At 37.9% G+C, this 24,802-nt stretch overlaps 1 non-coding gene and 1 pseudogene across 1 annotated transcript; both read right to left on the reverse strand.

Annotated features, from left to right (window-relative positions):
• Positions 1-1,058: 1,058 nt before the first annotated feature.
• On the reverse strand, positions 1,059-13,177 carry LOC123574098 (ankyrin repeat domain-containing protein 18B-like; annotated as a pseudogene).
• Positions 13,178-18,989: 5,812 nt separating this feature from the next.
• LOC123574228 (U6 spliceosomal RNA) lies at positions 18,990-19,092 on the reverse strand. Its single transcript, XR_006699118.1, has one exon. It is a non-coding gene; the product is annotated as a U6 spliceosomal RNA (small nuclear RNA).
• Positions 19,093-24,802: the final 5,710 nt, after the last annotated feature.

Here is a 24,802-nt window from a genome sequence, read left to right on the forward strand (position 1 = left end):
TCAAGCGACTCTCCTACCACAGCTTCCCAATGTAGCTAGGACTATAGGCATGCACCCTCAGATAACTGTTAATTTTTTTTTTTTTTTTGGTAGAAGCAGGGTCTCACTTATATTGTGCTGGCTGGTCTCAAATTCCTGGGCTCAAGCACTGTTCCTGCCTCAGCCTCCCAAAGTGCTAGAATTACTGGCATAAGCCATTTCACCCAACCAGGTGTTTCATGGAATGGTTTGAGAGGCAGTATCTACACAGAAGCCAGTAGGTCTGTGTCTGAATCCCAGCTCTACCAGATACTAGCTGTGTGCCCTTGAGCAAATTAACTTTCTGTGTCTCTGGTTCTTTATGAAGTAGAATAATACCATCTACTTCACTGGGATATTGGGAAGATTAAACCAGGGACTGCACAAGAAGCACTTAGAAAAGTACATGGTGCATAGAGAGCTACAGATAAGATTTGCTTAGAAGTACTTAGAAGAGTACATGGTACATAGTGAGCTACAGATAATATTTGCTATTAGCATGATAATTTTTACTGTTTTTTATATCTTGACAACTGTGTTAGGCAGGTGGCATTCCAATGGAAGTGGTCTATAGCTCACACTACTGAAAATGGCAGCAAATGGAGAGGGGGAGCGTACAATTTGTAGCTTACTTTTCTCTCTGTATGACTCAGTGGGCAACAGTCAGGTATGTACTACAATGTAAACAGCACCTCCTGGATTGAGTAGGTGGTACATAACCGACAAGACCAGCAGAGACAGGCTGAGCCATGGAGCTGAAAACCCTGGACTCTACTGCTAAATCAAGGCTTCTGAATCAATTCCCTCCCAGCAGCTGTTGCTGTGGCACTGCTTTCACGAGCACTCTGCTGAGTGCTCGGATTAAGGGCTGTACTGTCATTCATAAGACAAGCTGCAGCCAGAACTGTTCAGCTGACAAACTGGCAGCCATCCAGAAATACAGTTCTGGCTATATAGTGAAGGAAGGCAAATTTAGATTCTTTTTTCATACTGAGAAAAACATGAGCATTTGATTGAACAGTTCTCCTCTACTAGACTAATTATTTTTAATTTCCTATTTAAGTGCTAAAAATACACTTAGAAGAAAAGATTTACTGTGTCAATGTCTCGAATAAGAAATAATTTGCATAGTATAAAGTATTTTGTTCCATGCTAAAAGCCGCCAAGCTAAAATATTTTTAATTTATACAAGGATAGGTGACATGTATGTCATATATTATTTTCCCTTTAAGCAAACTTATGATGAGACGAAATTATCTTCCATTAAAATTAAAGCCATGTGAAATTAAGGGCTAAGTTGTTCCATAGACTGGGCAACAAGTGCTGAGTCATAAGGTCAGTGAGAGTCGGAACAGTCAGGGAAGGCTTCATGAAGAGAAGATTGCCTGCCAGGTCTGAATGGATAAGGCTAGATGAGCAGGAACTGAGAAGGCAGGAAGGGCAACACGGGTAAAACTGGTGCTGGTGCTGCAATCTGCCCGATTAACTCTGAGGATAAAGTACAATGGCAGGGAGTTAAAAACATATGTCCATATAATAACCTGTAAATGAATGTTCACAGTGGCTGTTTTCATAATAGCCAAAAAGTGGAAACAACCTAAAGGTCCATCGGCTGATGAATGAATGGAAAACTGGTGTAGCCATGAAATAGACTATTATTTGACAATAAGAAGAAATAAACTACTGATATGGGCTACAACATGGATAAAATTCTGAAAACATTATGCTAAGTGAAAGAGCCAGTCAGAAAGGACTTCATATTGTATGACTCTATTTATATAAAATATGCAGACCATGCAAATCTTTGGAGACAAAAGCAGATGGTGGTTGCCTGCAACTGGGGTAGGTGGAGAGACATGGAGAAGGATTGCAATCATGGCTAAGAGATGTGGGGTTGCTTTTCAGAGTGGTGAAAATGTTCTAGCATTGAATGTGGTGATGGTTACACAATGCTGTGAATATACTAACAGACACTGAGTTGTACATTTTAGATGGCTGAACTATCTGACATATGAATTCTCTCTCAGTGAAACTGTTTTTAAAATCCAATGGTAGGATCAAGATAATTTTCTCAACTCTCTATTTTGGATGTACATACTCTATCAGATCTGAATATTTCTATGCCATTGCAGTATATTTTAAATGAAAGGGAGATGAAGGCAATGCCTAACTTTTCAAGTAGTTTGTAAATTAACCTAAAGCATCTGCATTTCAAAGAACAGTATGATGGCTTTTCTGTACAAGTTAACCTAGAACCTATGAAATGAATAGGAACAGCTTCTGTGTCCATTCAGAAAAGTGAAGAAATAAGAAAACTTTCTGGAACATTCCATTAAACATTCTCCTCTGACTTAATCTGGCTTGCCTCACCAAGGCAATAAGGAAATTATCTAAAAATACTGTTTAACAGGAAAAAAGTCAATTTTCTGTGAGGAATGATGTATAATTCTCAACTTTCCCAAGAGAAAATATTATAAAAGGTATGCAATTATTTTTCAGAATGGCAGAATAAAAGCCAGAGTTTAAGAAATAAGTACGTTATAAAGGTAATAAAATGGTAATAATTAATTATAATGAAAATACAAAATCAATCTGTCCACTGAAATTAGTATCCTAAAAGAGTTTATATTATTCAACCAGCTACAGATTAACTATAGACATGTTAAATTCCATACATACTTGACTTCCTACTTGAAATAATTTCTTCTTTGAAGCCCGTGTCTCATCCAAATTAAGATGACAATGTGATGTATCTTCCAGTGGAGACTCTGACATACGAAATTTTTAAGGTGACTGGCCAGTTGTTCTTGAAGTTGCCTTAGAGTCACCTGATAAAATATTTTTGTTACTAATTTTATAAATTGCCTTATTATTAAATTGTTAATATTTAACTCTAATATGCATACTTTGGAAATTATTACCACACACATAGATTCACTTTCTTTTCCTCATTTGTACACATTCTCCTTTATTACTGAATTCATGGGAACACAGACGTGTTATCTTCCTGCCAAATCGGTATTCTCTCACAAGACAGATTGATTCAGCCTGCTATTCATTCATCTCAGACCAACTCAACCTGAGTTCCTCACACATTCAGTTGCCTGTTCAAATCCTTCCAACAGATTTCTATCTCAGAATAAAAGTAAAATTCCAATGGCCTTCAAGGTCCTAGGTAACATGGCCTCTACTTCCCTCCCTGACCTCAGCTCCTACAACTCTGTCCCGGATTCACTTCATTCCCACTCTACGTGAACTCTGCCACCCCTCATTACTCTGAAAATGGGGATTCAATGTCAAACTCACAAATCACAGACCGCTACAAGTATCTTTGTACTGGACAAAGTTATATCCAAATGATAGTCATTGAGACTTAAAATGTAAATTATGAGCTAATTATTAATAAAAAATATTCAAGGTAAATTATAAATACCTACCAGTGGGAACATTAAATCAAATATTTTTTGCTAAAATTTACATTTATTCCAAATTGTGATTTTATAATAAGTAGATGTCTTTCAAATATTAAGTGGTCAGAAAAATACATAATGTGAGACTGACATATTTTCAGACTTAAGTCACATTAGTATGAGTCAAAATAAAGTTATACTAACTAAAATACATAAAAGAGCCACTGAGGCCGGGCGCGGTGGCTCAAGCCTGTAATCCCAGCACTTTGGGAGGCTGAGACGGGCGGATCACGAGGTCAGGAGATCGAGACCATCCTGGCTAACCCAGTGAAACCCCGTCTCTACTAAAAATACAAAAAATTAGCCGGGCGTGGTGGCGGGCGCCTGTAGTCCCAGCTACTCGGGAGGCTGAGGCAGGAGAATGGCGTGAACCTGGGAGGCGGAGCTTGCAGTGAGCCGAGATCGCGCCACTGTACTCCAGCCTGGGTGACAAAGCGAGACTCCGTCTCAAAAAAAAAAAAAAAAAAAAAAAAAACCACTGAAGGAAAAGCACCACAAGACACAGCAACATACTTCAGTTCATCTGGGAAATCTAGAATTAAGTGTCAAAGTGGCTCACTTAATTGAATCTTAATTTCAAAATATTTATTTCAGGTACAAGCATTTCCATTTATCTGCTTCATTGTGGTCTTAAAATGTGGCAACATAAAGACATTAAATTTGTTATTTCAGCAGTATAAGACTACATAGCTTATGAACATTACTCTGTAGCTACTACAATTTCATAGGTGACAATGTCTTTACTCAAAGAAAGCATCTGTCAGCTCTACCTTTTATTTCCTGGAAACAAGGTATGTTTCCAAGCTGATACAGTAAACACATTTTTTTAGTTTTTTATTAAAACAGCTTTGTTAAAATATGATTTCCATACTACATATTTATCTGTTTTAACATACAGTTCAAAGATTTTTAGTAAATTTACTAGTCGTACAACCATCCCTACAATCCAGCTTTAGAACATTTTCATCACTCCAGGACAATCCCTCATGCCCATCAGCAGTCACGACCCATTTCCAGCCCCAGCCCTGCACAAACATTCATCTTCTTTCTGTCCCTATATATGTCTTTTCTGGATGTTTCATGAAACGGAATTATACAGTATGATAAATACACTTTCATCTATTTATTTTTATATAGAATTAGATTCAACATATAGCCACAATGAAATGTTTAAATTTTCTTTCTGGAAGGTTAAAAATATTTATCTTTCTTCATACTTACTTCTCCTCTGCTTCTTCTTTTACATACTGAAACAGTTTTTCTTTTATAGAATTATATTCATTCATTAATTTCTTATTTTTCTCTTCTAGAAGATCTTTCTTTCCACTCTCAAGACAGCCTCCTTGGATATTAATTACTATCTCTTTATCATTGCCTTCCTTATGAGCACCCTCTAGTTGTCGTTTAAGCAAGATATTTTCACATTCTAGTTGACACAGTCTCTCCGCTACACAGTTGTGCTTTCCGGTGGATTGACTCGTTTAGCTTCCTCATTTGGATGCACCTGCTCCATTTCCTTTATTCGATGCTGTGCTTGCCTCTGGTGCATCTGCACACTTTCTAAAGCCAATGTCTTTTCCCTGAGAGCATCTCTTGTCTCATGGAGCTTACCTTTTAAGGTATTTAACTTCATCCCAGCTTTAGAAAATTGTTCAGTTAGCAACTCATTTTTATCTTTTAGTTGAGAAATAGTAGAACTCATTTTTTTTATGTACAGAAAAATTATGTGCTCTCTGTAAAACGAATTCTAGGCTTTTTGTTTCTACACTTTCATTGTGCTCATTCATGGCAGCAGCCAGTCTAGAATGGAGGAATTCAACTTCAGCTTCCAGTCTGTCTGTGCGGTGTTTTTCCTTCTCCAATTTTGAATTCAGCCTTGTATTCGCAGCTTTGAGGTCATTAAGCTGTTGCCAACACTGGGACTTTTTTTTTGTTGTTGTTATTTTCTCACTGAGTCTTGCACTCTTTTCAAAGTTAGCATTTATTTCTCTAATACTTTTAATTTCCTGAATATATTCCTTTTCCTTTTTGAGATTGTCATTTTTTATTACATATAATTCCCATCTGAGTGTGGCAATATCTCCCTTCAACATGCAATTTGTATATATCACATCCTTCTTTTTTCCATAACTTTGAAAATCCTAAATAAAACAAAAGAAATTTTCAGCTAGCACTCAATAAAATAACATCATGGTTATCTCTGAAGTGAAAGAACAACCTGTACATTCATGCAATTAAAAGTTGCTGTAAGTGGATATCCAACTGGAAAAAAAGTTGAAGCAAAACCTTGAACCTTACAGAGCATAAATTTCAAAAAGGTCAAAAATTTATTTGAAGTCAATGAATCCATAAAACTAAAAACACACACATACACACTGGAGAATTTTTAAGAATATCAGAATTGGAAAAGCCTTTCTCTGAATTACAACAAAGTCAAAGCATAAAGTAAAATATTAACTAATTTGACTAAATTAAAATATTGGAAAAAGGAAATTGCATTTATACCCTGATACCTAACCCAGACACCACCCTATAGTAAAAGCTTTACCTCCACATGTATTTGGACAGATAAAATTTCTCAAAGTTTTAAAAGTTCTGTTTCTGGCCGGGCGCGGTGGCTCAAGCCTGTAATCCCAGCACTATGGGAGGCCGAGACGGGCGGATCACGAGGTCAGGAGATCGAGACCATCCTGGCTAACACGGTGAAACCCCGTCTCTACTAAAAAAATACAAAAAACTAGCCGGGCGAGGTGGCGGGCGCCTGTAGTCCCAGCTACTCGGGAGGCTGAGGCAGGAGAATGGCGTAAACTCAGCAGGTGGAGCTTGCAGTGAGCTGGGATGGTGGACTGTACTCCAGCCCGGGTGACAGAGCGAGACTCTGTCTCAAAAAAAAAAAAAAAAAAAAAAAAAAGTTCTCTTTCCCTGATAATATTGTATTGTGATTTGACTCAACATTTTTTTAGTCAGTTATAAGAACTTCATTTACTAAATCATAAATCTAGACATTGTACTAAGCACTTCTACAAACATACATTGATGAACTTATTTAGTTATCACAATTCTTAAAAAGAGAGGTTAAAAATATAAGCAAGCTGCAGGATTTTCCCAGGGCTTCTGACTCTACTTCTAGTTCTCCACCAGATCACAGTTACTTCTGTGGTGTAAATATATCAACACAAAAACAGAGAAACAAAAAGACACAGGCATAAAATGTGTCTTCTGTCTTTGTCACCTGGATTCTCCATGAAATAGCCAGATCGAGAGGATGTGACCTTGTGGGGCTTCAGAAACAGAAAAGAAGCTTTCCCTTTTCTGCACTAAGCTATTATTTTCCCCACTGCCTTTTATCCTTATTTTTTCATTTGGATCCTGGGATATAAAAAAAGTGACGGTGCTCACTGAAACAGAGGAACCAAAGTTTACCACAGCACAAGGAGCAGAGTGAAACTGCTGAGTTGCTACTGCAGAATCCTGGAAAATGAGATGTTCCCCAAGTTTACATTCAGTTACCACAAAAGTTTATAGCTGGAAGATTTACAGTATAGTTGTATACTCTAGCCCCATTATCTACTTGATAATGGAAGTAAAACCAAGAAATATTAAATAATTCACCCAAAGCTCCTACGGTGGCATTACCTAGCATTTTATGGCACCAAAAGGGAAGATACAATTAAATATTACTGAATTACATAAATTACCAGATAAATATATCAAATTAGATAAATTAAAAGTGTGACTTTGGCAAAGCAATTTAATGCCTCAGAGGATAGCAGAAGGCCTCATCTGCTTTCACTTTGAAAGAAGAAAATCTCTAGATTTTTGTCTATCTTTAGAATACAATGTACAGAACTCAGCTTTCTACTATAGAGTCAAATGATAAATTTTTGGCTAAGGAGTTATGCTACTTATATGATAAAATTATACACATCAAAACTTACCATATTTTATTAAACAACATAATATAAAAGTGTGATTCATTGGGAGGCTGAGGCGGGTGGATCACGAGGTCAGGAGATCGAGACCATCCTGGCTAACACAGTGAAACCCCGTCTCCACTAAAAATACGATAACCTAGCTGGGTGCGGTGGCGGGCGCCTGTAGTCCCAGCTACTCGGGAGGCTGAGGCGGGAGAATGGTGGGAAGCCGGGAGGCAGAGCTTGCAGTGAGCCGAGATCGCGCCACTGCACTCCAGCCTGGGCGACAGAGCAAGACTCCGCCTCAAAAAAAAAAAAAAAAAAAAAAAAAAAAGTGTGATTCAACAGAAACATTGGAGAATGGTGATTTTTTAAAAATATGCAAAAGTATATGTATTTGTTTCCAAAAATATTTAAAATGACCATGATGGAATTATAAGTTTAAACAGTTTGAGTCAAACAAACTTACATGCATGAAAGCACATTAAACAGACATCTTTGGCTGATAATATTTTTTGCAACTCTCAAGCCTGGATACATTTTCAAGTCTCTTCTCAGTCATTGTTTCCCTCCCATTGTGTTACCATTTTATCATTTAAGTAAATGTAATTCATCTTTAAATGAATACAGTAAGAAAAATCTAGGCCGGGCGCGGAGGCTCACGCCTGTAATCCCAGCACTTTGGGAGGCTGAGGCGGGTGGATCACAAGGTCAGGAGATCGAGACCATCCTGGCTAACACGGTGAAACCCCGTCTCTACTAAAAATACAAAAAATTAGCCGGGGGCGGAGGTGGGCGCCTGTGGTCCCAGCTACTGGGGAGGCTGAGGCAGGAGAATGGCGTCGGCCTGGGAGGCAGAGCTTGCAGTGAGCCGAGATCACACCACTGCACTCCAGCCTGGGCGACAGAGCGAGACTCCATCTCAAAAAAAAAAAAAAAAAAAAAAAAAAGAAGAGGAATCTAGACCTTATTTCTTTAGCAATTTTCTTTATGTTTAGCTGATTCAGAAAGTCACATGGTATATGGCTAAATTATTTTCCCAGGCCATGTGCTACTTGGAAGACTGATAGTGAGACTTAGGTTGACTAATGAACAAATATTATGAGAATGTTTTCCAGAACTGTCATTTAGATAGCAGCACTAATCTACTTTGACACATAATTACGCATTTAGATAACCCCACTGTAACTATACACATGAGATTTTCTTGAGTAGAAAACCAGAATGAATCAGATAATTTATAAAAAGAGAAGTAGCAAGTGAACCTCTTTCTTTTTATACTTGAACTTTCTTTCTTCAAAGCCAGGAACTCTGCTTGTAACATGCCCACCTCATTCTTAAGCCTTTGCATATCTTGCTGTAAGTCTTCTAGCTATGCTTTTGATGTTCTGTCACTACGGAGTGGAGAATAACTCACATTTTCTCATTCGGGTTTCATGCTTTTATAGCTATTAGCAGTGGGACTGTCATATGTGGCTCCCTGAAACACACTTGCCAGTCATCTTCTAAGCTTTAGAAGAGCTTCTAAGTTCCATATGGCTTGTGGAACAAGCGCTGTATTGGATTTTTGCTTTTGTAAGTGTCTGTAACAGCAGAAATACTGTGGCTTTCTATCTGTATCACATGCCTCATTTCTTTGGAGTGAGAAAACCACAAATCAAAAAGACTTTTTGGATCTCTAGACTGAGGCCAATGTCTAATTTCCAATTAGTGGTATTTTGGTTTGTATTTTTTGTCATTTGCATATCAAACTCTTGATCTTCTTTCATTTCAACCATAACTACTGGGTTCCTTAATTTTTCAATTTCTGTATCATTACAACAATTCTCTTCATCTCTGAGAAACAGGTTACATGTCTGGTTTGTTATAATTTTTACAGTCTGATTTATTTTCATTTGTGTAAAGCTTAGAAGATGACTGACAGGTGTGTTTTAGGGACCCAGAGTATAAATGCAATGAAAAGACATGTTTGTGATGGGCTCCTTCTGTTTAGGCAATGCCTGGAATACCACAGAGTTAGACACTCCAAGACGCATCTGCTTCCTTGCCGTCAGGGATATGATTCATCAGATTAGAGGACACTCCCTTTAACTTTGTCCCTCTCCAGAGTTGCTATGTAAGAGCTCTTCCTCAGGACACACAGTAATTTTGGATTTTTCAAAACTTTCACCAGTCTTCAGTTGAACTTCCTTGTAATGAATTTTAAAAGAAGTCTTGAATATACAGATAATACCCTCTTTATCACAATTCTTACTCAGTTCTGGTTCTTGAGACTTTTTTTTTTTTTTTGCAGGTGCAAAAGTGGAAAATTAATTTGCTTGTTTTGTTTCTCAGATGTCTTTTCTGTTAGGGTGCATGTTTTTAAATTAACTTTATCCTGAAATAAGTATGAACAAAAAATAGAAAATAATTAAAATGTAACTGTAAAACTTAATCTATGTTTTGCTACCCCTAAGTTACTGGATTATAACTAAGAAATAAAAAATAATTTGCCTTGGCTTAACATAGGAGAAAAACATGAACCAGCAAGCTTAACTCTCACTGTTAGTTTGGACTAAACTTAATTCATTATGAAATCTTCCAGAAATGGGTTCACAGATGATATGTAGTATTCTAAAAGCTTTCTCTCTTAAAAGGATTTTGACCTCGGCATACCATAAATAGTGAACCCCTACAGTAAATTCATATTTCTGAAGATTAACCAGAGAGTAGGCAAATGCTAAATTATTAGAAACCAAAGTGAACACCAATCAGAAAGAGAAGAAAATTTTTAGATTCTACTTCAAATGCTATACTGTAATATGTGTGTTATCTGGATAGATTATTTCTTATATTCAGTTCTAATATATTCTAAGTTCCACTAGTGACAGTGGAATAAAAGATTTTAATAACATTTACTATTTATGTTAAAATAAGAAAGTTATTGTTTGTACCCTGACACCAAAGTCCCATTCTGGAAGTCGTAATTCTCTTAACAGGCAGTTGGGTTGATTGTATGACCCCATCCTCTCCCTGAACATAGACACTGAAGGCAACCAGAGACCAAAAAAAACAGAAGAAGTTTTTAACCTCAGCACTGGTGACCGGCAACATAAAACTGCAAAGTTTGAACCACTGGGAATGATGCCTCCTTTAACAGGAGTTGAACTCAGTGGCCATCACTGTCCAATTGTTCATAATTTCTCTAGCTTAGTAATACAACTCCATTTTTGATGTTACTTTCTTTATCGTGAGGAAGGTTATAAAAATAAAAGAGCAAAGAGACTTCTGGAAATTTCTGGCCTCAAGTCCAAGGGTACAGATAGCTATGAGTTACTACAGACTTTAAGAATATTTTAAATTTTATAACTGGCTAAAATGTTTTAAAATTAAATATGAAATTACGATCTGTTGGATTCTAAAAGGATAGTTTAAAGGGTCACTTCATTTGGACTATGCTATGTTATTAAAGAAAAACCAACTAACCAACCAATAGCAAACCAGGAATTTAAATTGCTACATACCTGTGGCTGTTTACTTTCACTTATTTCAAGCATTTCTTGGTTTTCCTCTGAAGCCACTTTTAAGACGTGTTCTGCTGACAAATCCATATGTTGAGTTAAGATGAATGACTTAGAACAGTTAAAGACTATAATCTTTATAAAAATGGATATAAAACAACATATACTTTTATTTCATAAATGGAGAGTTTAAATGAAGCTTAATGTTTACTGGAATATTTATATTTTTAAGAAATACTTCTAATTATCTAAAACTTCAACAAACCACTTGGGGAGACACTAGATATCAGCAGGTTCAAGCCATGCAAAAGTCTCAGGGTCACCCACAAATTATTCCACCCAACATAAATAAAACTGCTGGAAACAAAGCAAAATTTAAAAATACAGTAAAAACATATAAAGTAATACTTTATTCTCTACTTCATAATAGTATCTTTTCAACAACATGCTAAGTGAGTTATTTACTAATAATTTGCAAAATTTTGTTACCATTATACCTTTATTAGTGTATATCCTGATTTTTACATTTGAAATGTCTTCCTCTACTATTCTGACAAATTTATTTCGTGTTTTAAGACTCTGAATGTAGGCTGGGCACAGTAGCTCACACCTGTAATCCCAGCACTATGGAAGGCCTAGGAGAGGAGACCTGCTCGAAGCCAGGAGTTTAAGAGCAGTCTGGAGACCACAGAGAAACCCGGACTCCACAGAAACTGTGCCGGGCGTGGTGGTGTGTGCCTGTAGTCCCGCAGCCTGGAGACCACAGAGAAACCCGGACTCCACAGAAACTGTGCCGGGCGTGGTGGTGTGTGCCTGTAGTCCCAGCTACTGAAGAGGCTGAAGCGAGAGGGTCCCTCAAGACCGGGAGTTTGAGTTTGCAGTGAGTCTCAATCATGCCATTGCACTCCACCCTGGGTGACAGAGTAAGAACTTGTTTCCAAAAACGGAAAAAGAAAAAAGAAAAAAAGGCTCAGAATGCTATGTGAAGTCCTCCTTGAATCCGGCTATCTTTCTGCACATATACAGGTGTCTCCTTCCTTGGGGACCTCTTAGTACTTTGTTGTTTTCTAGTGTCACTCCGCCATCTGAACTGTGCATCATGTCTTTCCATGTCTATCCCCCTTGCTGCTAGACTGAAGGAATCTTCTTCTTATAAACAGTTTTTATTTTACTAAATGTTTATGGAGTTCTTGCTAAGTGGTAAGCACTGGGGTTTAAAGAATGGGAATAAAAGTCATCGGGGATGGCCTTTCTAGAGATCGTGCCTGAGCTGAGACTTAGACAGTGAGGTTCACCAGATTAAAGCAGGCAGAGGGCAGGAAAGGTAGCGCATGCCAGGCAGTGGCAAGAGAGGGAGAGAAGCCTCCCAGAGCGTATTTGTCTACATGAGAGATGGTGACGGGGCATTACCAGCAGCTCAGTAATGCCAGAAAAAAGGGCAGAGAGAGAAGGGGCTGCAGATGGAGATTTGGGCAGAAGCCGGTTTCTGAAAGCCTTATATAAACCAACTATTATTGTCATTTCTTAAATTTTTTAAAAAAGCAAAACAAATTTAAAAAAATAATTCCAAGAAAAAGACCTACATTTTATTTTATCTTATCTTATTTGACTTGATTTTTATCAGAGATGGGGTCTCACTCTGCCACCCAGGCTACAGTGTAATGTTGCTATCATAGCTAACTGCAGCCTCAAACTTCTAGGCTCAAGCAGTTCTCCTGCTTCAGCCTCCCAAGTAGCTGGGATTACAGGTGCAGAACACCACACCCAGCTACATTAAAAAAAACAGACATGGGGTCTCGCTATGTTGCCCAGGCTGCTGGACCTTCTGGCCTCAAGGGATCTTTCTGTCTCAGCCTCCAACACTATTGGGATTACAGGCAGGAGCCACCATCCCCAGCAACACCAATATTTTCAAATGAATAAAGTGGAGCTCCATCATTTTATTTTATCATGGATGGGTGAAAACCTTGTAATAAGGCTTGTATACTCATGGATTTGTGACAAGGAAACTATAGCATTAACTGCGGCTGAAGATTCCCTTGTCTCCCAGTCTCTTTACATGGTTAAGAGTAGAGTAGCTGAGACTACAGGTGCCCGCCACCACGCCCGGCTAATTTTTTGTATTTTTAGTAGAGACGGGGTTTCACCATGTTAGCCAGGATGGTCTCCATCTCCTGACCTCATGATCCGCCCATCTCAGCCTCCCAAAGTGCTGGGATTACAGGTGTGAGCCACCGCACCCGGCCAGTGTCTTACCTTTTGCACCTTCTTCTTTTTACAAATTTGCAGGCTTCATAGCTGTTGTTTCTGTCAAACATGCAAGCTTGTTAGATATTCCTTCTGCAAAACATCATCCCTCTGCCTCCTTGCCTGACAAAGTTTCACTCACTCTGCATGCTTCCCCTAAATCCTATCCATTTTTCAGAAGCTTGTGCTCATCACCACACATTTAAAGGTGGATGTCATCTCATGAACATAAAAAATACCTAGTCAGTAATACCTATATGCTCCCAGGTGACATCTATCCTCCATTGATCCTCTACATAAGGGGTCAGCACACTACAGACCACAGGCCAAATCCTGCCTACCATATGTTTTATCTTAATAAAGTTTTAGGAGAGTACAGTCAGGCCTACTCACTGACATGCTACCTATGACTGCTTTCACACTACAATGGCAGGGTTGAGTAGCTACAACAGAGACCACATGGCCTTCAGCTGCTTAAATCATTCTTGAAAAGAGAGTAAGAGAGAGAGAGAGACAGACCACATGGGCTAAAATATTTCCTACTTGGCCCTTTACAGAAAAAGCCTGCCAATCCCTGCTTTATACCCTGAACAGAGTGCCCGAAATCTCAAATCTAATCTAATGCCTCCTCTACTCATGATTTTCCAGTGAATTTCTAGAGCAAACACTGCTGGCTCCCTATCCAGGAGCAGTTCCTTATTGTTGCTTGCTGGAGAAACACAAATCTATTCGGATATTTATTATCCCAATACCCCTCCCCAGCTTCAAAAGAGAAATGATTATTCTAAGCTAATCACATTTGCTTTCCCAGTGCCTGGTTTAGGAATGAGCATGTGGTGTGACCCAGCCAATAAAATATTACAAAAAGGGCCGAGCATGGTGGCTTATGCCTGTAATCCCAGCACTTTGGGAGGCCAAGGTGGGCAGATCATGACTTCAAGAGATCAAGACCATCCTGGCCAACATGGTGAAACCCTGTCTCTATTAAGAATACAAAAATTAGGCTGGGCGCGGTGGCTCAAGCCTGTAATCCCAGCACTTTGGGAGGCCGAGACCGGTGCATCACGAGGTCAGGAGATCAAGACCATCCTGGCTAACACGGTGAAACCCCGTCTCTACTAAAAAAAAATACAAAAAACTAGCCGGGTGAGGTGGCGGGCGCCTGTAGTCCCAGCTACTCGGGAGGCTGAGGCAGGAGAATGGCGGGAACCCGGGAGGCGGAGCTTGCAGTGAGCTGAGATCCGGCCACTGCACTCCAGCCTGGGCGACAGAGCGAGACTCTGTCTCAAAAAAAAAAAAAAAAAAAAAAGAAGAATACAAAAATTAGCTGGGTGTGGTGGCAGGCGCCTGTAGTCCCAGCTACTTGGGAGGTTGAGGCAGGAGAATCGCTTGAACCTGGGAGGTGGAGGGTGCAGTGGGCCAAGATCATGCCACTGCACTCCAGCCTGGTGAGAGAGCAAGACTCTGTCTCAAAAAAAAATAAAAAAAATTTAAAAAAAAATTACAAAAAGTCCCCTGCATACTTCTGAGTTTTCTCCCAATTTAATAGACACATGTGAAAAAAAGCAGCCCTTCCAGCTTTAGATACTATCTTGTGAGAACATCATGTTTGGAGCTGTTGCTAAGTAGCCAACCATGAAAGGAGAAATGAACAAGATACTGCCAACATCATAGCTGAAAGAGGAACAAGTGGGATCCAATTATATCACTGGACAACCAAACGAAGTCTGGTTCTTATGGTTTTGGCCACTGTTAGCTAGGTCTTCTAGTATTTGCAGCCAAAAGCATTCTACCCAAGAAGTTTCCCCTGGCCTACAGGATAAGATCTACTCATTTCTATACTATTAAAAGTCTTTTATTGAACTTGTTTCTAGACACAGGTAAAACAACAACAACAACAAAATCTTTGCTAAGCTTGCCTTCACCGGCACATGCTGCACATAATACATAATAAATAATAAATAATAAATAATAAATAATAAATAATAACTATAAGCTATTTTCACCTCATTACCAACCACTCCCATATAATTTTTTTTGCACTAGTAAATTTGAACTGCTCATAAACTCTACAAAGTTCACTCAGGTATCCTACGTTTTAAAATTGCTCCTCCTTTTTTAAAAACTTTCATTCTTCATGGCTGCTGCTTCTGTCAAACATGCAACTTGTTAGATATTCCTTCTGCCAAGCATCATCCCTCTGCCTCCTTATTGGCAAAGTTCCACTCACTCTGCATGCTTACCCTAAATTCGACCCAGATTTTAGAAGCTTGCATTCATCACCACAAATCTAAAAGTGCCTGGCACATACTGAACATAATACATACATAATAAATTATAACAATAAACTCCCAGATGACATTGGGCACACAGTAAGCACTACATAAGGTAGTAAATAAGTGACAATGGTATTCACAATCTCCTAACTGTATTTTTTAAATGGATTTTGTAACATTGGAAAAATGCTTAGTCCACAAAAGACACATGATAGTTATTTTTTAAGTGGAAAAGTGTATGAATGAATTAAAATATTTTTTCTTAAAAATCCTGGTAAAAAAACACAAAAATTAAATAGTTATCTGTATTCTGAGTACCTTAAAGACAAAAACTATTCAATTCCATCTTATCTGCTGCGATTTGCCAAACCTAACTTATAGAAGTGGTTTGATAAATATGTACTAAATTAATGGTGTCTTTATACAGTTCAGATTGTACAATGCATTTGGTGTTATCTTTTTGTTATTGTGAACCATTTTTATAATTTTATTATATTTTTTTGAGCCTAGAGTTTGGCTACTGTAATATTTATTATGATCATCTTTTGCCTAATGGTAACAGAGTATTTTTTTTTTTTTTTTTGAGATGGAGTCTTGAGTCTTGCTCTGTCACCCAGGCTGGAGTGCAGTGGCACAATCTTGGCTCACTACAATCTCCACCTCCTGGGTTCAAGCAATTCTCTTGGCTTAGCCTCCCAAGTAGTTGGGATTACAGGTGCTTGTCCCCGTGCCTGGCTAATTTTTGTATTTTTAGTAGACATGGGGTTTCACCATGTTGGTTAGGCTGGTTTCAAACTACTGATCTCAAGTGATCGGCCTGCCTCAGCCTCCCAAAGTGCTGGGATTACAAGCATGAGCCACTGCGCCCAGCCTGGTAACAGAGTATCTTGTTCCAACAAAATTAATATTTTAATTGTTCAGCACATTTTTAAAAATAGCTTGTTCTAAGAAGTGAATATACCTCATGAGGTTCCAACTTATGGAGAATGAGGAAAAAAATAGACCTTGTTTGTATAAGCATACGTAGCATAACTTCTGCTTCTTGTAAAGGAGTTACTTTCCCATCTTCTGCATTCAGTAGGTATCTTCAGAAATAATCTCCTATTTGTATGGGTGCACACTGGCTCAGTTTTATGGTTCTTATTTCCATTTGTTTACGGTATCAGAAAGGGATTGTTGAGCCCCCAGTTCTGAAGAGAGTTACTTTCTTAGTGACACAGACTCCTGTGTAATACAGGTGACCCTCAAACAACAGAGTTTGAACTGCAGGGGCCCACTGAGATGCAGATTCTCCTTCTGCCTCTGCAACCCAGAGACAGCAAAACCAACCTTTTTTCTTCTTCCTCAGCCTAATCAACCTGAAGATGATGAAGATGAAGATCTTTGGGAGGATTCACTTCTGCTTTACGAATAGTAAGTGCATTTTTTCCTTTTCTATGATTTTCTTTATAACAGCTTCATTTCTCTAGCTTACTTTATTGTACAAACATAGTATCTAATAATGCAGCACATACCACATATGTGTTCATGGACTGTTTATGTTATCAGTAAGGCTGCCAGTCAGTGGTAGGCTATTAGTTAAGTTTGGAAGGAGTCAAAGTTATACTCAGATTTTCAACTGCACAGGGATCAGAGCCACTAACCACCTTATTATTCAAGAATCAACTATAATTAATATTTATTTACTAAATACAAACCATTTATTATAAAAATTAAATAGAAGATCCATTTGCATCACAAGTCCAATTTGTAATAATGTGATTATAGAGGAAAATAAAACATACTAACTTAAAAATCTAATTTCTTATTTATATTTACACAAAAATATCACGTAGAATTTCAGGGAACATAAGTAGGTAAATGCATGGTTTTCAGACAATACTGCGAGATTATGAATTAGCTACAACTAACTTGTTAATTCTGAATTCTAAACTAAATAAATTAAATTTAAAAATTAATTTATATACATATATATTTAAAACTGCTCTTTTATGATTAAAACTATATAACCTTACTTTTTTTTTTTTGGAGATGGAGTCTTGGCTCTTTTATCCAGGTTGGAGTGCAGTGGTGCGATCTCAGCTCACTGCAACCTCCACCTCCCAGGTTCAAGTGATTCTCCTGCCTCAGCCTCCTGAGTAGCTGGGATTACAGGTGCCTGCCACCACGCCTGGCTAATTTTTGTATTTTTAGTAGAGATGGGTTTTGCCATGTTAGCCAGGCTGGTCTCAAACTCCTGACCTCAGGTGATCCACCTGCCTTGGCCTCCCAAAGTGCTAGGATTACAGGCGTGACCCATTGTGCCTGGCCTATAATCTTACTTTTTAAAATCAATAAGACCACCAAGAGAAATGAGAAATTTACTATAAGAAATCTTACCTTGACTGTCGTTTTGAAGATCATTTTAAAGTATCTTATTTTTATGTTCCAAAATTTGTTGTTGGATGCTATGCATAATAAATGTAATAAATAAAATTACTATTTTAATAGTGATATGAAAAATATTTACCAAATATATTAAATTCTTAAAGCATTTCAGACAATATCAGAGCTAATATCAGAACTCTAATGTCCCATACACTTTAAAATTTTAAGCTCTATAAACTTACTAAGCTTCTGATTAAAGAAGAAAAACATGAAGTACTCATAAACTGAGAGAAGCGTAGCTCAGTAAATTCATTCTAGTTAGCTTAACATCCTGGAAAGTGTCCTGCACTCAGAGTAAGTCCTCACTCTGTAACCCATAGGTATTTTGTTTTTAGACCAGTTGCTTCTCTTAGGCTCCATGGCTTTTTCAAAAAAATAAGGATTTTACTACCTTACTTCACTAGGTTGTTAGGAGAATATAATGAGATAACATGTTTAAATATTCAGAGAAATAGTAAAGCAATGGAATAATTTATTCTTGAACTGTATTGCTGAAACAATTTTGGAATCTCAAAACCTGATGGGCGTTTTTTCATAGGTTCTAATATTTGAATGTCACAGTTTTCAGAAAATGTTACTAAGTGCTAATTTTGGTTATCAGTTCTATTCATTGTGGCTTGTAGTTCAGGGCATTTTAGCTAATTCATAACTTGTAACTAAATTTATATATAAATATATTATTATCTCATTAAAATAGATTACCTAATTGTTCACTATTCCTGAGCTCATCAATCATACCAAGGGCAGAAAACTCATAAATGTCAAAACCTGACTTGGACAACTACCATTCCTTCTCTACTTCCTCAAACTCAGAGCCAGCAGGTCTGTGTTAGAGGCTGCATCTTCTTGGTCCTCTCCAACTGACATACAAGACAAAACCTGGCTTGTCTTGTTTTTTGGTTCCATGAAAGAGATGCAAGTTAACGTTTCCTCATTTCCAAGTCTTGGACTAACAACATATTTGCATGTAACATCCCATACTCAGCGCTGTTCTCATTTCACAGATCACCTTACGTGAATACTTTTATAATAACAGTAACAACAATTTCAATATTAGATGTCTCCTGTTTTGGTCTGACTTGCACTGTTTCCTTGGAGCTAGTTAACAAATAGTCAAATGACCTTCTTGGGACTGTGCAAAATGTGGAATGCTTTCTGAATCTGTGTGCCATCCTTAGGCAGCAGCCATGCTTATCTGCTCTGTATTGATCCAGTCTTAGAATATGTGCTGCTGAAACAAGTATAAAGCCCTGTTTTATACATGGACACTCATGAGTCATGGATGAGCTTAGCTCTGTTAAATCCAAATTACCTACTTTAGATACAGAGAATTCTATTGAATGACTTCCTGTGAGGTAGAATTTTAAAATATTTTAAAAACTTGAAGTAGAGATGCAAGTAGCCTGAGAGATTTTCATTATTATGGAAACACATTACTTGAGGGGCCAACTGCAAGTTGGTGCCCACGACTCTATTGAAGGATAATGTGGAGCCTTCTGCTATCTAACAAAAGCTGCCACACCGGACAGAAAAAAACCTCAAGGTACAGATGTGATAACAAAAGGGAAAGGGAGCTCTGATCTCTTCCTGCAACATTATTTGAACGTCCCTGACTGCTGAGAACAAGCCCAACTGAATTTGCTAGAGAAAAGATGACCACAGGTCTCAAAGGATAACTTACCATCAAGGTCTAGGCTCAGCCTAGCTAAGAGGTGGGCAAGAAATAAGGTTTTTAGTGTTACAGCAGGGGTCGCTTTACTTACTCTGTGTGTGGATAAAGCCAGGAGGCCTTGCTGGCGGAGCAGCGTGCTGGGAACAATGGCTGAACATATGTACAGGAACTAAAAAACACAGTGGCTGTGAGCTTTGCGTGTGAGTCACACAAAGAGTGAGGGATCTGAGTCAGTAAAGGCATCACAAGCCATGCGCGGTGGCTCACGCCTGTAATCCCAGCACTTTGGGAGGCCGAGGCGGGCGGATTACAAGTTCAGTAGATCGAGACCATCCTGGCGAACACGGTGAAACCCCGTCTCTACTAAAAATACAAAAAAATTAGCCAGGCGTTGTGGTGGGCACCTGTCATCCCAGCTATCTGGGAGGCTGAGGCAGGAGAATTGCTTGAACCCGGGAGACGGTGAAACCCCGTCTCTACTAAAAATACAAAAAAATTAGCCAGGTGTTGTGGTGGGCACCTGTAGTCCCAGCTACTCAGGAGGCTGAGACAGAAGAATAGTGTGAACCCAGGAGGCGGAGTTTACAGTGAGCAAAGATCACGCCACCGCACTCCAGCCTGGGCAATAGAGCGAGACTCTGTCTCAAAAAAAAAAAAAAAAAAAAAAAAAAACAGTAAAGGCATCACTGTAGCTGTGAACTGTGTGTGAGTCACCACAAAGACTGAGGGATCTAAGTCAGTAAAGGCAACACCATAGCTGTGAACTGTGTGTGAGTCACCACAAAGACTGAGGGATCTGAGTCAGTAAAGGCAACACCATAGCTGTGAACTGTGTGTGAGTCACCACGAAGAGTGAGGGGTCTGAATCAGTAAAACCATCCTGGTGGCAAAGGTCAATCATTACCAGATTGCAGGACCAGTTACCATGGCAGCAATACAGCAAGTGAATCAATGGAAACCACAGAATGTTTAGAATGGCCTTTCTCCCCCAATCTTCTGACTTGTAAAGCAAGATTGTCTTCCTTGGACTTAGGGAACCCCTTAGCTTTTTGAAAAATTCAAAGGATGAAGGCATAGGAGATAGCCCAAGGGGACAATGCAAGACTTTCGCCTAACTGGGCATTTCAAGACCCAATGACTAATTAGAAAAGCCAGGCCAGGCATGGTGGCTAGCAGTTTGGGAGGCTGAGGCAGGAGAATCTGTTGAGCTCAGGAATGTGGGCAACATAGTGAGACCTTGTTTAAAAAAAAAAAAAAAGAAAGAAAGAAAAGTAAAAGATGTGACACTATTTATATCTCACATGTAAGGTTATACTTGGAATAAAATGAACACTTGAGATCCCTAAGGATAAAGGTCTTTAAAAGTCCTGAAAGAATCTTACACTCATTGCTACTTCTAACTAGTCTAGCTTTCTGTTTGATTTCTGGCTAAAAAGTGGACTAATTATCAACAGCATGTACATTTACCTGGTTCTTTACTAAAAATTCCACCATTTGCTGTCTCTTACAAATTATAGCAAGCAAAAGTGGTGTATTTCCCTCCTGTAAGAAAGCAAAAACAATTTATAATTCACAAAATTACATATTTCTCAACTGAACTAAAAATCTCCTATAAGATGCTATGAATTTAAACATACAATATAGAAAGAAAGTAAATGCAAAGCAGTCCCTTCCTTTTCACTCCTCTGTGCTTTACCACACACTGCCTTGCAAACACCCCCCTCTGCCTCCCCACGTTAACTTAGATCATCTCCAAACCTGACTTTATTTACAAATCCCCAAAATCCTTGATTCTATCACAGCTTTTAGCACAATATGTTGTAATTATTTCACTGTTTCCCACTGAAACCAAGAGTTTCTTGAGGGCAAGAGCTGTGTCTTTTTTCTTTATAACCCTAAAACCTAATACATAGTAGCAAATGCTTTAGGTTTTTAAAATAAATTAATGATGTAAATTATTATCTTTAGAGCAGTGTTTCTTAAACTATGTACCAAAGAATATTTGTTTTACCAGAAGAACTGTATCCCAACAGAAAGATGAGATGATCATCTGCATTTGACAAGTATTACAAAACTGTACTATATGGCCAACAATCAAGAAATCCCTTCAACTTTGCCTAATCCCAATTTGACAATACTTTTTGTGACAAATATTAACATTTTACGAACTAGAGTTTCAGGGATACAGTTGCCAGAACTTCCCAGTTCAGGTGGAGGTTTCCTCTGGGTGGTACAAACTTGCTTGATTTACGTCTATCAATGGTGTCAGGATCCCAGATCCCAATGTCAGGCACTCCTGATTCAAATGGGTCACTAAGGAAATGAGCTCTGAATTAAGAGACTGGCTTCAAATGCACTTATTTTCATTATTATTAAATAGTCCATGGGATTTCTCCTATTACAAGAGGATAGATTTTTATCTTAACTGTTAGAAAGCTCAGTATATTCTGTGTAAGAGAGACAGGTTAAAAATGTTTGAAAACAAATATTTAAAAAGCAAAGCTCAGTCAGAAATTTTATTGTCAATTATAATGATAATCCTGGGATGCTAATGCAACTTTACTTTTTAAATCCATTTGTATTGGTTTCCATTTAAATTGCTATTTAACATTTTTTTACTTTAGGCAAAATATAAATCAGAAATGAAATTACAATGGATTATCAATAAAAATTTTAATATTGATGTATATGGCTTATTTCTAGCATAATAAAAGCCAATAAGTCACTTGCATTTTTAAGGGACATTGCTGAGAAGAATGATATAGTGTCTGCAATATTCATAAACTAGCCAACTCTCACCAGGAATAACCTAAAAAGGCTTCTAGGCATTCTTACAAGCAGATGACTATTTGTGGCATATATATTAAAAAAAAGAGTAAAAAAAAAACTTTTGAATTCTAAAATTCTACCCCACAATTGAGGGATTTATAAACTATAGACTATATAACCAATATACACCGTCTTGAAAATCTTGAAATCTTTATGAAAATATAATATAAAACAGAAGCTGTAAACTCAAATACTTATAAGGATGGAGGAGGTTACCTAGGTAAGTGAAGTACTCAGGTGGGCACAGTGGCAAACTGGAGAAAATGTGCCTCCTACACAGGGCAACCTCTGCACAGCAGACCAAGCAGTGATGGGGTTTGGGGGACACCAGATTTGATTCTTGAGACAAGCCTGAGGTCCAGATTCCTGCATGAGTCTGCTAAATTTTACATGTTGACTCAATTTAAAGAGGCAAATAAACAAATCTATGTGCCACATTTAGTTAGACTATAGCCTTTGTGTAGTTATATTTTCTATGAATGTGTTACTAAATGACTTTGTATAAACCAAGTATTTGCATGTGAAACTTTTTCTTTCTCTAGTATCATATGTTTTATATAAAAGTCAGCCCGATATATATATATATATATAAAATAAAAGTTGCTGTTAAGACTCATAATACCCACCTTAAGAATTTTCCCAAAATGTATTCATTTGAAATGTTTGTATACCATTTTTCCAGATTGTTAACCAAATAGATAATTAGTTCATAAGACTGCTGAAACGAACTTATTAAAAGAATTCCTATAGTATTCTCATTGACTTCATGGATTTCAGTGTTTAAAACTGACATCCTGATTATGCCAAAGCTCCATAAACTTAACAGACATACTGAGATAGTCCATAATACAACTTCAAATGAAAAAAAAAAGTTCAGGATTTGCTACTAATCTAAATGAGAAAATTTCACTTGTAATGAACATTTGTTGACACATAATCACTTGAATGGTAACAAAGGAACATGAAATTGTGAAAGGGTCAGCCTTTACCTGTTGAAAGACTACCCACAAGAAAATTGCTAAAGACTCTCTGAACAGCAGTGAATGATTCATGGTGGGAAGGAAAAGGTGTTATTCTGTAAGCTGAGAGATATTGCCAACAATATTTTCTTTCACTTTCTAGTCACAAACGCAGAGAAAGACAGATAAGTCAGGCTAACATTATTGGAAAGGAGAACTGTGAAGAAAGTAGCACCTATCAAATGCCAACTCTTTTAGAGATTTCTTATGTTTTTGAGATACGGGAATTTATATACTGCACTTATCTATTCTGTGGTTCTTAATCAGGAGTGTATTCAAACCCTGAGGTATTTCTTTTTTTCTTTTTTTCTTTTTTTTTTTTTTTTGCTGTGGCTGTTGTAAGAGAAAAGAGTCTTACTGTGTTTCTCAGGCTGGACTCAAACTCCTAGGCTCAAACAATCCTCCCACCTCAGCCTCCTGAGTAGCTGGGACTATAGAAACATGCCACTGTGTGTGGCTTCAAGAAAATATTTTTAACCATACATTTTCAGACCTTATTAGCTCGGTTACATCAGAATCTTCAGGGGAAAGCCTACATATGTAGACTTTTAACAAAATTCCCCCAGGTCACTGTAATGCACAATTCTAGCTGAGAATTACTGCAGTAGACAATCACTTCAGTTTCATCACTCACCCACACCGTCAATATCCTTTATCAGCTTGAGATGTGGCCAAAAAGAGAAAAGAGTATGAGATAGAGTTATTTATTAACACTCCAGTTAATTTTCCTGGGTATGGGTAGAACAGGGACAAGTAAACTCAAAATCCCACTTGATTTAGCTATTTATAAGCTCCTTATCTCCCACCTTCCCACCAAGACATTCTAGATTTGAGAGGAGAGCTTAGACTCTTAGATAAGTGGCTGTTTTTGCTAGGATGGGTAATAAGTCAGTCACTAATTTGTTCCATCCTTTGCTGAAGTGTTTCTCACTTCATCACCATCTATCCATGGCCAATCTGGTTTCCTCAGAGTCCTCTAAAAATTAACGTTTAGGCAAGTTTCAATTACTGTGTTTACCAAACCAAAAATGATTACCCCAAAGCTGAAGAGCACTTCATACATAAACTGGAAAAACAACAAACTAACAAACAAAACCTCTTATTGGCATTTTTCCTCATTACCTAATTTCCAAGTGACCTACATGTTTTTGATTGCTCTCCTTTTCCCTCCCCATTTTTCCCTCTTAAACCTTGCACTGAAAGGCACATCAGTTTTTTTTGAGAAAACTGTCAGCAGCAGAAAGTTGCTTTAGTTTTGTTCTGAGTTTTAAGATAAAGCCTATTTCCAGGGTAAGTTCTTTTCGTGTGTGTGTGTGTTTTACATAATTAGAAAAAAATACACCTGGGGTAGGAAACAGATACTTAAAGAAGTCTTCCCTTGAAAAATTCACAAATATTTCCCATAAGTGCACTAAACAAGCTGTGCCCGC

Source organism: Macaca fascicularis, chromosome 6 (assembly GCF_037993035.2).
Source record: "Macaca fascicularis isolate 582-1 chromosome 6, T2T-MFA8v1.1".
Lineage (NCBI taxonomy): Eukaryota > Metazoa > Chordata > Mammalia > Primates > Cercopithecidae > Macaca > Macaca fascicularis.